Here is a 14,616-nt window from a genome sequence, read left to right as displayed (position 1 = left end):
TGTCACAAAATAGCCTGGTTTCATATACTAGACGTAACATAGTAAACGTAAATCTGGGACACTAATTAGTATGATATGTTACGTTTGGTAGGGTTACTTATAACAGATGGACACTTAAGACAAAATCAGGGTGGATGGGTGGGAATATAATGTTATTGTATAGCAACCCAAAGGCTGTGATTTCAATTCTCATCATGGACGACTATAGCATTTTTGTTAATTAGCAATTCTTCAACTACTTACTACTTTTTATCTACTTTACAACTACTTAGCATGTTATCTAACTCTAACCCTAACCTTAACCTTTTTAGCTAACCCTTCCCCTAAGCTTAACCCTTTTCGCTAACCCTTCCCCTAATCCTAACCCTAATCTTAACCTTTTAACCTATCGTAACATATCAAACGAAATGGGTCATGGACATCCACAAATTAATACATACCATAACATGTCGTACTAAATGGAGCGTCTTGGATTTATGTACAGAATAAATGCTGTGAGACCAGGTTGCACCAAAAAATTGTCTTAAATTTAAAGTGCTAAGGGACACAATAGTTCACTGGTATTCAAAAAGCATCTCAGAGAAAGTTTGCTGATCTAGGATCAGATCATCCCGCTCCATATCATCTTATTAATTACGATATAAAATGAAAAAAACATCCTAGATCAGCAGTCCTAAATATGGGCCCTGTTTTTGAGTTTTTTTTTACTCAAGAGTCACATCAATATGAACTAGCTGTTTAAATTGGCCAGCTCAAGGGTCAGCCAATCACAACTGTGATCACTTCTCATTAGCTCAAACATTGATTAATGAGGACATCACCTAATTAATCGGGGATCTGCCAGCTCCATGGAAACTGAATCTGCCTAAAATTGTGAAATATAGAGTATATCCACACCCCATAAATCAAACTTACAATAAGTACTGCAAATTACAGTATGTGTGAGGTGTCTATGTTTGGTTATTGTCATAAGAAGCCATCAAGATGCTTTGTCAAAACATTGCATGACAAATGTCCCTCCAAACACTTATGGTACGTGTCCACAAGTGGCACCTCAGCTGAGATGATATGGGATGTTTTTGACTTTATAGAATGTTTGTCTGTTTAGGCTCAGGGACAAGCTGAAATTCCAATACAATAAATGGAATTCAACACTCTTTAAATATTGAATTTTCAATTAATTTCCTGAATTGACAATAGAACTCCACTTGAATGTTTTTACATTTTAGTCATGTAGCAGACACTCTAATCCAGAGCAACTTACAGTAAGTAGTGAGTGTATACATTTTCGTTCTGGTCCCCTATGGGAATCGAACCCACAACCCTGGCATAGCAAGCACCATGTTCTACTAACTGAGCCACGTTATAAAGTGGTCTGTTTGGATCAGGTCCTTTAGCAGCTGAAATCTCTGTCCCAGTCCCATTTTTATGTTTTATTTCACCTTTATTTAACCAGGTAGGCTAGTTGAGAACAAGTTCTCATTTACAACTGCGACCTGGCCAAGATAAAGCAAAGCAGTGAGACACAAACAACAACAGAGTTACACATGGAATAAACAAGCATACAGTCAATAACACAATAGAGAAAAAGTCTATATACAGTGTGTGCAAATGAGGTAAAGACGTCTCCCTGTGGACTAGACCATTAACGTCCTGAGGGAAAGTCTAGTGTTTTTATCTGTCCCAAACCATCAAACTCCATGTCAACTGATGATGACATCACCAGTGCTAGACAACGTTGACATTTCTGGACCTTCTCTTACTGATCCTGGCTAGGACTGACTGTGGAAAAACTGGGAATGCCGCCCTGGCTGGCTGTTGATGGGAAAGGAACGGAAATGTTGAACATGTCCTCTGTTGAACAGAAATGGGATGAGATCAAAGCTTGTTATCTTCCGAACTTTCTCAAGACACATTGAGACAATCGTCCTGGACTGAAACTCCTTTATAACTACAATTTGCTACTTATTTTGACAACATACAGTACATCTATTTTGGCTGTTTCCTGTGTTTCCCACACTAGGAGGTTATGATTGCTCAGGTATTCACGCTTATATTCACAAAGTAAAAAACAACACAAGATTATACTTTCTGTCACGGTCGTCGTAACGGATGGACCAAGGCGCAGCGGGTATGTGAATGCTCATTTTTATTAAACACGAAACAAAACAAGAAAATGATGAACGGACGACAAACAGTCTTGTAGGCTCACACAGCAATACAAAGAACAATCTCCCACAATCCCCAAAACAAACAAACTCCTAATTATAGGACCTTCAATCAGAGGCAATGATAACCAGGCCCCAATCCCAAATACTAAACATAGAAATAAACACCCTAGAAACAGACATAGAACTGTACAACATAGAACTAAACCAAAAAACCCGGAAACATAAATAAAACGCCCCTCTACATAAACACACACTCAAAACCATATAAAACAAATACCCCCTGCCACGTCCTGACCAAACTATAATAACAAATAACCCCTTTACTGGTCAGGACGTGACACTTTCCTAACGGATGAAATGGCATACTGAGCACTGACACGACAATCTCTTCTTCATTCAATCAAATATTGCTATTCCTTATCATGTTCTATTTGATATTGCATGGATGAAAGTCCCATACATCCGATGTGAGGATATTTTGCTGTGCTGCCCTTTTGTCATATGCTGTTTTGTTATGTAACTTGAACCTGAACTTGACATAATCCCTCCATAGAAGTGGCAACTTTGAGAGTAATACAAATCTATCTAGTGTCCTCTGAACTCATGATGTTCATAGTCAGCATGCAGTGGTTCCTAAACTGCCATTAGAGAGAGTGATAATCTTCATAAATCCTCTTAGCTAAAGAATAAGAACATAACAATAGATAAATATCCTTACATGTCCTTTGACCTCTGCTTTATCTCTCCCAAAGCCTTCTGGGACAAGGTTTTCAAACACAAATCCAACTCATTCTGTGTCAGTAACCTTAGCATTTAGCCTTTTGGGCGTAAAACAGATTATATATAGATATAGATATAGATAGATAGATATTTAGATTTGTTTAACACTTTTTTGGTTACTACATGTTTCCATATGTGTTATTTCATAGTTTTGATGTCTTCACTATTATTCTACAATGTAGAAAATAGTAAAATAAAGAAAAACCCTGGAATAAGGAGGTGTGTCTAAACTTTTGACTGCTACTGTGTGTGTGTGTGTGATATATGTGTGTGTGTGTGTGTGTATATATCTATCTATCTCTCTCTCTCTCTATCTATCTCTCTCTCTATATATATATATATCCCAATAGTATGTTCCTGTGATTGCTACATCCTTTTCTAGAATGTAAATCTCTAGAATGCTTTTTGATAAGAACGAGTACACATAAATTGACATTTTATACTTTATATCCATCGGTTATTTAACCAGGTGAGTCCCATTGAGATAGGAATCTCCTTTTCAGAAGAGCCATCCCACTAGGCATAGATGTTAATTCAACGTCTATTCCACGTTAGTTCAACATCATTTCATTGAAATTACGTGGAAACAACATTGATTTAAACCAGTGTGTGCCCGGTGGGAAATGTCGAAGAAGAATGTATGTGAATACATTTAATAAATCTATTGAATAAAAGTGCAGGCCGCATATTTCCTTTGTGGCAAGGTAAGTTCTCCTGACTGTAGAGCATGTCATCTATTCTTGTTGTTGTGGGATAAACAAGCGATGATACTGAATACCAATCAGGTGTTGCAATTAGCATAATGTTCAAAGCAACCAGAGAGTCGAATGATTCTGCGGCTCCATGCCAGGATGACTATAAGGGCTTTTAGTCAAACACACAATGCTGATGAGTCTTGATATCACCCTCCCCCTTCTCAAGTACAGTCTGGTTTAGTGTGTGTGTGTGTGTGCGTGTGCACATGAGCATGTATGTGTAAATGCTGATCAGTCTTTAAGCTGGGATCTACCCTCATTTCCTACTACCTCCCCAATCTCCCAATCCACAACTCTAATACCACCAGTTGGCCCCAATCTAACCATGTTCAAAGGTTTTTGTTTTGGTCAGTTATGAAAATGGTTTGATTTACATGTTGATGAATGGCATGGATGGATATTGAGGTTTTGTGTGTGTGTGTGTGTGTGTGTGTGTGGTTTATTCATCAGTCGGCATGCCTGCTGCATGGATGGCTCCTGCCCTTATTAGGGACTTTATTTCATGGGTTGATGGGGAAACTGATTGGGTCGTCACTCCCTTGGCAATAGCCTCTGGCTGTAAACACAGAGTGATGAAAATCAGATCATTTGGGGTTATGAACACACACCGGCGATTTGAATAGAGCGTTTTCTAGCTCAGGCTTCTCTAACGTTGCGCTTCAATAACACGTTTGTTCTCTCCAGATCTGAAATGTTCCAGTTCATCATATGAAATAATTGAAAACATGCAGTTGACTCGGTTTCAGGTTTCCTCAGTGCAGACTCACTCACAGGCAGTGGCGGTTCTAGCTTGTATGGTTCCCTAGGAGAACCCCCCCCCCCCTTTAGGTATAGGCTGCCCATGTCGCCTATACCTAAATCCGCCACAGCTCACAGGTGTCCACCCGCCAACACATATGCAACTGCTGGCATTATTGTCCAATGTCCTCCATAATCAAAACCAGACGTCTTGGCTTTGTGCATAGTTATTTCTTCCACTGACAATATGTCATATTCATTCATTGAGTCACAATTTCACTGGCATTTGGTAAAGGATACAAGAGCAGCTAAGGCCATGATTTAAAAAAATTCACAAAAACAACAAACGCAACTCTTCAATATTTACCCAGTTTAAATGGCCAACCTAAGTGACATATCAAATAAAAGGGTATTAACTACATGCTTCGATAACAACAGGTGTGGACTAACAGTGAAATGCTTACGGGCAATTCCCAACAATGCAGAGAGAAAGAAAGTAGAGAAATAATAGAAAATTAAAACACATAATAAAAGTATTAATAGATACACAATGAGTAACGATAACGTGGCTATATAAAAGAGGTACCAGTACCGAGTCGATGTGCAGGGGTATGAGGTAATTGAAGTAGATATGTACATATAACTACGAATAAAGTGAACAATAGTAAACAGTAGCCGCAGCGTATGTGATGAGTTAAAACGGGTCAATGCAAATAGCCCAGGTAGCTATTTGGTTAACTATTTAGCAGTCTTATGGCTTGGGGATATAAGCTGTTCAGGGTCCTGTTGGTTCCAGACTTGGTGCATTCGTACAGCTTGCCGTGCGGTAGCAGAGAGAGCAGTCTATGACTTGGGTGGCTGGAGTCTTTGAACAATTTTAGGGTCTTCCTCTGACACCGCCTGGTATAGAGGTCTTGGATGGAATTCTGCTTCTTTCCTCTGCGTGTTTGCAGGCGGTAGGAATCCATCCCTGGCTACTTCAGTGATCGCTATAGTCGTGATGAAGGTCAGGTGAAAATCTGCTCTATAAAGAGAGAGAGTGACCAGAAAATTGATGTGGAGGAGATGGAAGATGAGTGATTAGATGTGGTCCACTAGGATCCAACTTGTTCTCGCTTTCTCTCACCTCTCTGATAAGTTAATGTGTGTGTCAGAAAGAAACATGGACAAGGACGTTTGTATCTGCAAACATATAGACACACACACACACACACACCGTCATGTTCCCAGACTCCAGACTCTCTCACACCTGACCTATACGTAGTGGTCTCTGAGCAGGGACACAGACAGGGATGGAGGGTGGGGCGAGCAGCCCCAATCAGCTGCTGATAACCAGCCTTTTATCCCTGGATTCCTAAAGGATTAGCAGCCCTGGCTTATCTCCTGTTGACGCAAGAGAGGTCCGCACTGCAACGCACTGGGCCGCCTGGAGGAAATTCTGTTTTTTTTTCTATTTAGACCAGCTAGTGAGAATAATAGGTTTTCCTTGGATTCCCTGCAGCTGTGCAGATTAGATCAGAGTGATTGAAACGTCTGGGCTGAGAGAGGAGATGGACGTCACTGACTGAGTGGGATGGAAGTCTCCTATCTCACTATGGGTAGTCGGGATTGCTGATAAGCATACACAGATCTAGGATCAGCTAGGCCTACCCAAAGCCAAATTTAACCATTAGGGTAGGGGCTACTAAACTGACCTAAGATCAGCGTCTAGGGACTAGGGAGTTTGGACAACGTAATCCATCTCTCTAAGGAAAGGAGCAGAAGTCTAGAATGCAACTGAGCCAGTACATGGAGGACGTGGGGCAGGAAGTGACCTGTTACCAGCTGTAATACTTTAGAGGTCGGAGGTCAAAATCATTATGAGAGTGGGTAATATCTCAATAGTCTAAAGTATTCTAAAATAACCCCATTCCCTTTCTAACAAACCCCTAGTGCGCACAAAGAGATATACATCATGGATCAAGAGATGCAGGTATTTCAGCAATCTATGGAGGACTGTCTAGCACATTACAATGTTAACCATACTGTTGGTGTGAACAGGCCTGTCTGTGTAATTTATACTGCAGTACAGGAGAGAAAATGGGAAATTGAGAATTTCCTGCTCCACCAACGCATAAACAAAGCCCTCTATCGTAAGGAAACAATTAGCAGAGGAGAAGAGCAGAGCAGTAAGGAAGATAATAAAACAGTAATCCAGTTTAAATGTAAATCTCTACCCTCTCCTGGGGAAAAGAGTAAGCCTTGAAGCAGGAATTACTGGTGGTAATCTTTAAAGTGTATATATGTAAAATCTATAGCAATGTTGAAATTGCTCTGTGCTAGGTTTACATCATTTTTTTGTGAATAGTTTGTCGTTCTTATTTTTTGGATTTGTTGGATTGAAACACAGGACAAAGCTGTCAGGTCCATAGCTATACTAAACAAAAAATATCAACGCAACGTGCAACAATTTCAATGATTTTACTGAGTTACAGTACCTATAAGGATATCAGTCAATTGAAATAAATTCATTAGGCCCTGATCTATGGATTTCACATGACTGGGCAGGGGCGCAGCCATGGGTGGGCCTGGGGGGGCATTGGCCCAACCACTTAGGAGCCAGGCCCACCCACTGGGGAGCTGGCCCAAGCCAATCATAATGAACTTTCCCCCACAAAAGGGCTTTATTACAGACAGAAATACTCCTGAGTTTCATCAGCTGTCCGGGTGAAGAAGGTGAAGAAGCCGGATGTGGAGGTTCTGGGCTGGCGTGGTAACACGTGGTCTGCGGTTGTGAGGCCAGTTGGACGTGCTGCCAAATTCTCTAAAATGATGGAGGTGGCTTATGGTAGAGAAATGAACGTTCAATGCTCTGTCAACAGCTCTGGTGGACAATCCTGCAGTCAGCATGTCAATTGCAGGCTCCCTCAAAACTTGAGATATCTGTGGTATGTGTTGTGTGACAACTGCACATTTTAAAGTGACCTTTTATTGTCCCCAGCACAAGCTGCACCTATGTAATGATCATGCCATTTAATCAGATTCTTGATATGCCACACCTGTCAGGTGGCTGGATTATCTTGGCAAATGAGAAATGCTCACTAACAGGGATGTAAACAAATATGTGGACAAAATTTCAGAGAAATAAACTTTTTGTGCGTACGGAAGATATCTGGGATCTTTTATTTCAGCTCATGAAACATGGGACCAACACTTTACATGTTGCGTTTATATTTTTGTTCAGTATAGATATGAGCATTGATATGAATTAAACAAATAAATATATAGAGAGATTTTAGGAACTCACTCAGTCTCAACTGTTAAGAGTGAGAATAGTAGAATAGATAAGGTGCAATTTCTAAACTTGGTTGTGCATCAGCAGTTTCCCTCTTGTTATACAGTATGCCACTCATTGACAGTCACTCAGTTAGCCCATGTCAGTTAAATATTTTTACATTGGTAAATGAGTCCAGCCAGTTATCTAAACTTGTACTAATCACGGCCGAATTACCAGCCGGGCCCCCATTGATTTTGTCACTCTAACTCAGATATCATGTTAACATGGCTTAAGACATAAGTCATTGCAAAATGTGTAGAATTGCAGGAAATTGGCTGTAAAACTGCAACAACAAAAGTTATTTGTTAACAAAATACTGTTTCTGCTAGCAGATCCCTTTGTATGTATTAAATTATAATTTTTTATTCTGTTTTTCCCGAAATCCTGATTCTGGAAATCTTCCAGCAGAGTTTTCTGGTAAACCGGGGAATTTGGGGAAAGTTAACGGATTTTTGAAACCCTAAACAGGAGTGTGAGAAGGTAATTGGAGAGGATATTTTCTTGGAATGCAATTTCTAAACCGTTGTAAAAATATGCACCACAAATCATGTTACCAAAATTGTCTCTCGTAAAAAAAAAAAGTGAGAAAGCATCTTTAACGCTTTGATGTTAAAATCAGTTCCCTCCATTCGTCTTCAGGCTGAGGAAGCAGGGACTCTTTGTAGAGGTTTAATCATCTCTGCCTGTCAGCAAAGTGATGAAAAATACAAAATCATAATGTAGGGAAAGACAGACATCCTAGATCTCTGGTTAGGAGCAACTTCCTCTAGCAGTAAAAACACTGAATTCTTAGCATCTCGAAATGCAAATGCAATGTCGCGTCATCTATCCACAGACCTAGGCTGGATACAGTGCCTTGTGACAGTTTTAGATTTCTAGGGATATGTTTGCATGTGTGATAAAACCACAAGAGGTCAAGCAAAAGGTTGGTGGTATGTAATTGTTAAAAACTGTTTGTTGAAGCCCTCTGTTACATTGGTCAGCTAAAGCTATAGCAGTAAGATGTTGAGGCTATACACACACACACACTATGTTTGTGAATTGAGGCAGATGAGCCTCCAGCTGGTATGTCTGCCCTCTATAATTGCTCTGTCCATTAGTATGAGTCATTGATTACAGTAATATAATAACCATGCTGTTAGTGGATCATGTTCTCCTCAACAGACTGCAGCATGTGAAACCCTCAGATGGAATCTGTTATCACCCGCTATCACCATAACCCATTCATGTTTATCTTCTCCATTTATAACAATACTTCAGGGATAATTGTAGGGATACTGTTTCATAAAGGTAGATCACGATATAAGTACTCCATATATACTCATAATAATGAATGCACAAGAACAATCTCCCCTTCCACCTTAGTAATAGGAACAACCCTATTGAAAATGTCACACAATACATTTGTTCCATTTACCAGGCTAACGTTTAACACAACAAAATGCAGCAACATCGCTCATTCTGCTGATTTGAGGAAATCAGGTTGGGAAAATCTACATTCTAGAATCAGGTTGGAAAATCTACATTACAGAAAAGTACACAGAGGCTGTTTGTGGGTGACATGGCTCAGAGAGTAAAGGTGTTGTTGGAGGTTTCTGAAGCACCTTTAAGTGTGGCCCCTTGGACCACTGGGTGAGAGCATCAGAGCAGCACCTTCTAACGACATTCCTCGAGTTTAGGAAAACATCTAATCGCCCCGGCAGGAACTGAGCTGAGAATGAAGTCATCTTTTTCTGGGCCCCTGGAGGCCCCTCCTCACACAGAAACACACACACACACACACACACACACACACACACACACACACACACACACACACAGACATGCGCCAACACACAGACACACACACACACACACACTCAAACACAGTAACCTAGTGTGGTGTGCCCTCTACTAAAGAGGAGGGGGATGCTGGCTGTTTGTACTGGCAGCCATTGAGCAAACACCCGTCCTATGACGTCGCACTGGCCAGAGTGTCAGAACATGACAAATAGTTTTATGTGGTATTATTATTATTGAAAAGGTTATGGCAATAGCAGTGCATTCTGAATTGACCTGAGAAGCAGAAGTATTCCATGTACATACAGTGAAAGTGTAAATCTTGTTATAGAATAAGTGACTTGTGACCACGAAGCAAACAGGCGGCACTCCACTCCACTACAGCTGCAGCAGACTAGTCCGTCCCAGGCATTCTGGTGGGTTTTAGCCTAAAACCAAAAAATCTCCATTTGTCCATTTAGAAACTAAAAATGTATTGATCACTAGTAATATGTAACAGCATGTTAATACAATATTTTTACTAGTGTAATTACAATGTTTCTACACAGGTATAAGTGGAATTAATGTTGAGTAAGTTAACGGAAAATATTATTGTTCATATTATTACATTTAATATTAATTACGACAGTTTCTTAGGAACTGACACAGCTGTGTTGATTCATTAGGAGTATGGAGATTCAAAATGTCCTCTACTTTCTTTGCAGTAGCAAGCTGAGGCTGGGGGCAGTGTCTCAGTTCTGTAGACACACAGGGGCTGCTGCTGCTCATTCAGCAAGCTCACAGCTCACGACACCAGAAACTCTGGAGCAGGCAATATGTGTGCACACTCACTGTGTGTGTGTGTGTGTGTGTGTGTGTGTGTGTGTGTGTGTGTGTCAACTGTAATGAGGAGAGGAGGGGAAGGGGGGAGGAGAGGAGACCCATGGACATCAAAGGGACCCTGGTAATGTATACCTGGGAATCATCCACCTGGATATCTGCCATCAACATACTGATCTGCCCATGGGGTTGATTGAGTGCTAAACTCCATTGTGAAACATTAGTGCTTTCTGAAAGTGGATCTTTTGTCTGGTTGACGAGTCATCAGATGAACTAAAATGTTCACATTCATAGACTGTAGGCTACACAGAGCGAGGGTTGACTGGAGCCAGAGTAACCAGGCCTTCCTCACCTCATAATGTGTTAAATGACCCTGTGTGACATCCAGTTCAGCGATCCAGTCTCTACACAACTAGCCTTGTATCCTGAATGTTTCTTTTTTTTTATTTAACCTTTAACTAGGCAAGTCAGTTAAGAACCAATTCTAACTTACAATGACGGCCTACCCCGGCCAAACCCGGACGACGCTGTGCCAATTGTGTGCCGCCCTATGGAACTCCCAATCACGGCCGGATGTGATATAATCTGGATTCGAACCAGAGACTGTAGTGACGCCTCTTGCATTGAGATGTAGTGCCTTAGACCTCTGCACCACTCGAGAGCCAAGTGACTGAAGCCAACACATGGATAAAGAAGGCTCCTAACTACACAACAAAGCCCACACGGAGATATAGGTACTTAGCCTCAGGCCTCAGTTCAGCAGCCTCTCTGCCTGACTGCTCCCAGGGTTCAAACACAGGTCAGCCTCGCTGTCAGAAACCACGGTCTAACTCAACCGTGATATGAACTCATTATTGACCCTTAATTAAACCCTGTTATGGTTGTGAATCACTGTCGTTTGGGAAGGTTAAAAATTCACCGGCTGTGTTTGGAAAAATATGGGATGTTTTTAGTAGCTTTTTGCTGCATGGATGGAGGAATCTGTATCCCCTCCAAATGCTACACTGTTCCCAGAAATGGGATGTTTGATTTGTTGATCCAGTTGGGCGGATTTGGAGAGGAGTTTGAACCTTGAGCTCTGGCTGATTAGTAAGGGTTAATTAGGTTCAAAAGTGGGCTACTATGTGCATCATAACACATGGCTCATACGGTTTAGTAGTACAGTTGTACAGTTCCTCCTCTCCTCCCTTGTCCTCTTCTCTCCTTTCCTCTAATCTCTCCTCCCCTGCCTTTTCATGTCTCTCCACCACTCTCTTCTAATTTCTTATTCTCTTCTCCTTTCTTCTTTTTCTCTCCTCCCTGTTCTTCTCTTCCCCTCTGATCGTCTCCTCTCTCCTCTCCTTTGTTTTCCTGACACAGCTCCATCAATGCCCCCTCCATCCTCCTCTCCTCTCCCAGTAGTCCTTTTTTAGAGCAACAGAAGAAAGGTAATCTACTGCAAAGATAGACTGCAGAGTTCTGTATTACTATCCAAGTCTGTACCCAAACAATTTGAGCTTCTACTTCTAAAAATTCACCTTTCCAGAAACAAGTCTCTCACTGTTGCTGCTTGATATAGACCTCCCTCTGCCCCCAGCTGTGCCCTCGATACCATATGTGAATTGATTGCCCCCAATCTATCTTCTGAGCTCATGCTACTAGGTGACCTAAACTGGGACATGCTTAACACACCGGCTATCATACAATCTAAGCTTGATGCCCTCAACCTCACACAAATGATCAATGAACCTACCAGGTACAACCCCAAATCCGGAAACACAGGCACCCTCATAGATGTCATCCTAACTAACTCGTCCTCCAAATACACTTCTGCTGTTTTCAATCAAGATCTCAGCGATCACTGCCTCATTGCCTGCATTCGTAATGGGTCTGCGACCAAACGACCACCCCTCATTACTGTCAAACGCTCCCTAAAACACTTCTGCGAGCAGGCCTTTCTAATCGACCTGGCCGGGGTATCCTGGAATGACATTGACCTCATCCCGTCAGTAGATGATGCCTGGCTATTCTTTATAAGTGCCTTCCTCACCATCTTAAATAAGCATGCCCCACTCAAAAAATGTAGAACTAGGAATAGATATAGTCCTTGGTTCACTCCAGACCTGTCTGCCCTTGAACAGCACAAAAACATCCTGTGGCGGTCTGCATTAGCATCGAATAGCCCCCGTGATATGCAACTTTTCAGGGAAGTTAGGAACAAATATACACAGGCAGTTAAAAAAGCTAAGGCTAGCCTTTTCAAACAGAAATTTGCATCCTGTAGTACTAACTCAAAAAAGTTCTGGGACACTGTAAAGTCCATGGAGAATAAGAGCACCTCTTCCCAGCTGCCCACTGCTTTGAGGCTAGGAAACACTGTTACCACCGATAAATCCACTATAATTGAGAATTTCAATAAGCATTTCTCTACGGCTGGTCATGCTTTCCACCTTGCTACCCCTACCCCGGTCAACTGCCCGGCACCCTCCACAGCAACCCGCCAAAGCCCCCAGCATTTCTCCTTCACCCAAATCCAGATAGCTGATGTTCTGAAAGAGCTGCAAAATCTGGACCCATACAAATCAGCCGGGCTAGACAATCTGGACCCTCTCTTTCTAAAATGATCTGCCGAAATTGTTGCAACCCCTATTACTAGCCTGTTCAACCTCTCTTTCGTATCGTCTGAGATTCCCAAAGATTGGAAAGCTGCCGCAGTCATCCCCCTCTTCAAAGGGGGTGACACTCTAGACCCAAACTGCTACAGACCTATATATCCTACCCTGTCTTTCTAAGGTCTTAGAAAGCCAAGTTAACAAACAGATTACCGACTATTTCGAATCCCACCGTACATTCTCCGCTATGCAATCTGGCTTCAGAGCTGGTCATGGGTGCACCTTAGCCATGCTCAAGGTCCTAAACGACATCATAACCGCCATCGATAAGAGACATTACTGTGCAGCCGTATTCATCGACCTGGCCAAGGCTTTCGACTCTGTCAATCACCACATTCTTATTGGCAGACTCGACAGCCTTGGTTTCTCAAATGATTGCATCGCCTGGTTTACCAACTACTACTCTGATAGAGTTCAGTGTGTCAAATCGGAGGCCCTGTTGTCCGGACCTCTGGCAGTCTCTATGGGGGTGCCACAGGGTTCAATTCTTGGGCCGACTCTTTTCTCTGTATACATCAATGATATTGCTCTTGCTGCTGGTGATTCTCTGATCCACCTCTACGCAGACGACACCATTCTGTATACTTCTGGCCCCTCTTTGGACACTGTTAACTAACCTCCAGACAAGCTTCAATGCCATACAACTCTCCTTCCGTGGCCTCCAACTGCTCTTAAACGCAAGTAAAACTAAATGCATGCTATTCAATCGATCACTGCCCGCACCTGCTTGCCTGTCCAGCATCACTACTCTGGACGGCTCTGACTTAGAATACATGGACAACTACAAATACCTGGGTGTCTGGTTAGACTGTAAACTCTCCTTCCAGACTCACATTAAGCATCTCCAATCCAAAATTAAATCTAGAATCGGCTTCCTATATCGCAACAAAGCATCCTTCACTCATGCTGCCAAACATACCCTCATAAAACTGACCATTCTACCGATCCTCGACTTCGGTGATGTCATCTATAAAATAGCCTCCAACACTCTACTCAACAAACTGGATGCAGTCTATCACAGTGCCATCCGTTTTGTCACCAAAGCCCCATACACTACACACCATTGCGACTTGTACGCTCTCGTTGGTTGGCCCTCGCTTCATACTCGTCGCCAAACCCACTGGCTACAGGTTATCTACAAGTCTCTGCTAGGTAAAGCCCCGCCTTATCTCAGCTCACTGGTCACCATAGCAACACACACTCGTAGCACGCGCTCCAGCAGGTATATCTCACTGGTCACCCCCAAAGCCAATTCCTCCTTTGGTCGTCTTTCCTTCCAGTTCTCTGCTGCCAATGACTGGAATGAACTGCAGAAATCTCTGAAGTTGGAGACTCATATCTCCCTCACTAGCTTTAAGCACCAGCTGTCAGAACAGCTCACAGATCACTGCACCTGTACATAGCCCATCTGTGAACAGCCCATCTATCTACCTACCTCATCCCCATACTGTATTTATTTATCTTGCTCCTTTGCACCCCAGTATCTCTACTTGCACATTCATCTTCTGCACATCTACCATTCCAGTGTTTAACTGCTATATTGTAATTACTTCGCCACAATGGCCTATTTATTGCCTTAACTTACCTCATTTGCACTCACTGTATAT

The sequence above is a fragment of the Salmo salar genome, chromosome ssa07 (assembly GCF_905237065.1).
Source record: "Salmo salar chromosome ssa07, Ssal_v3.1, whole genome shotgun sequence".
Lineage (NCBI taxonomy): Eukaryota > Metazoa > Chordata > Actinopteri > Salmoniformes > Salmonidae > Salmo > Salmo salar.
This window is presented reverse-complemented; position numbering follows the sequence as displayed.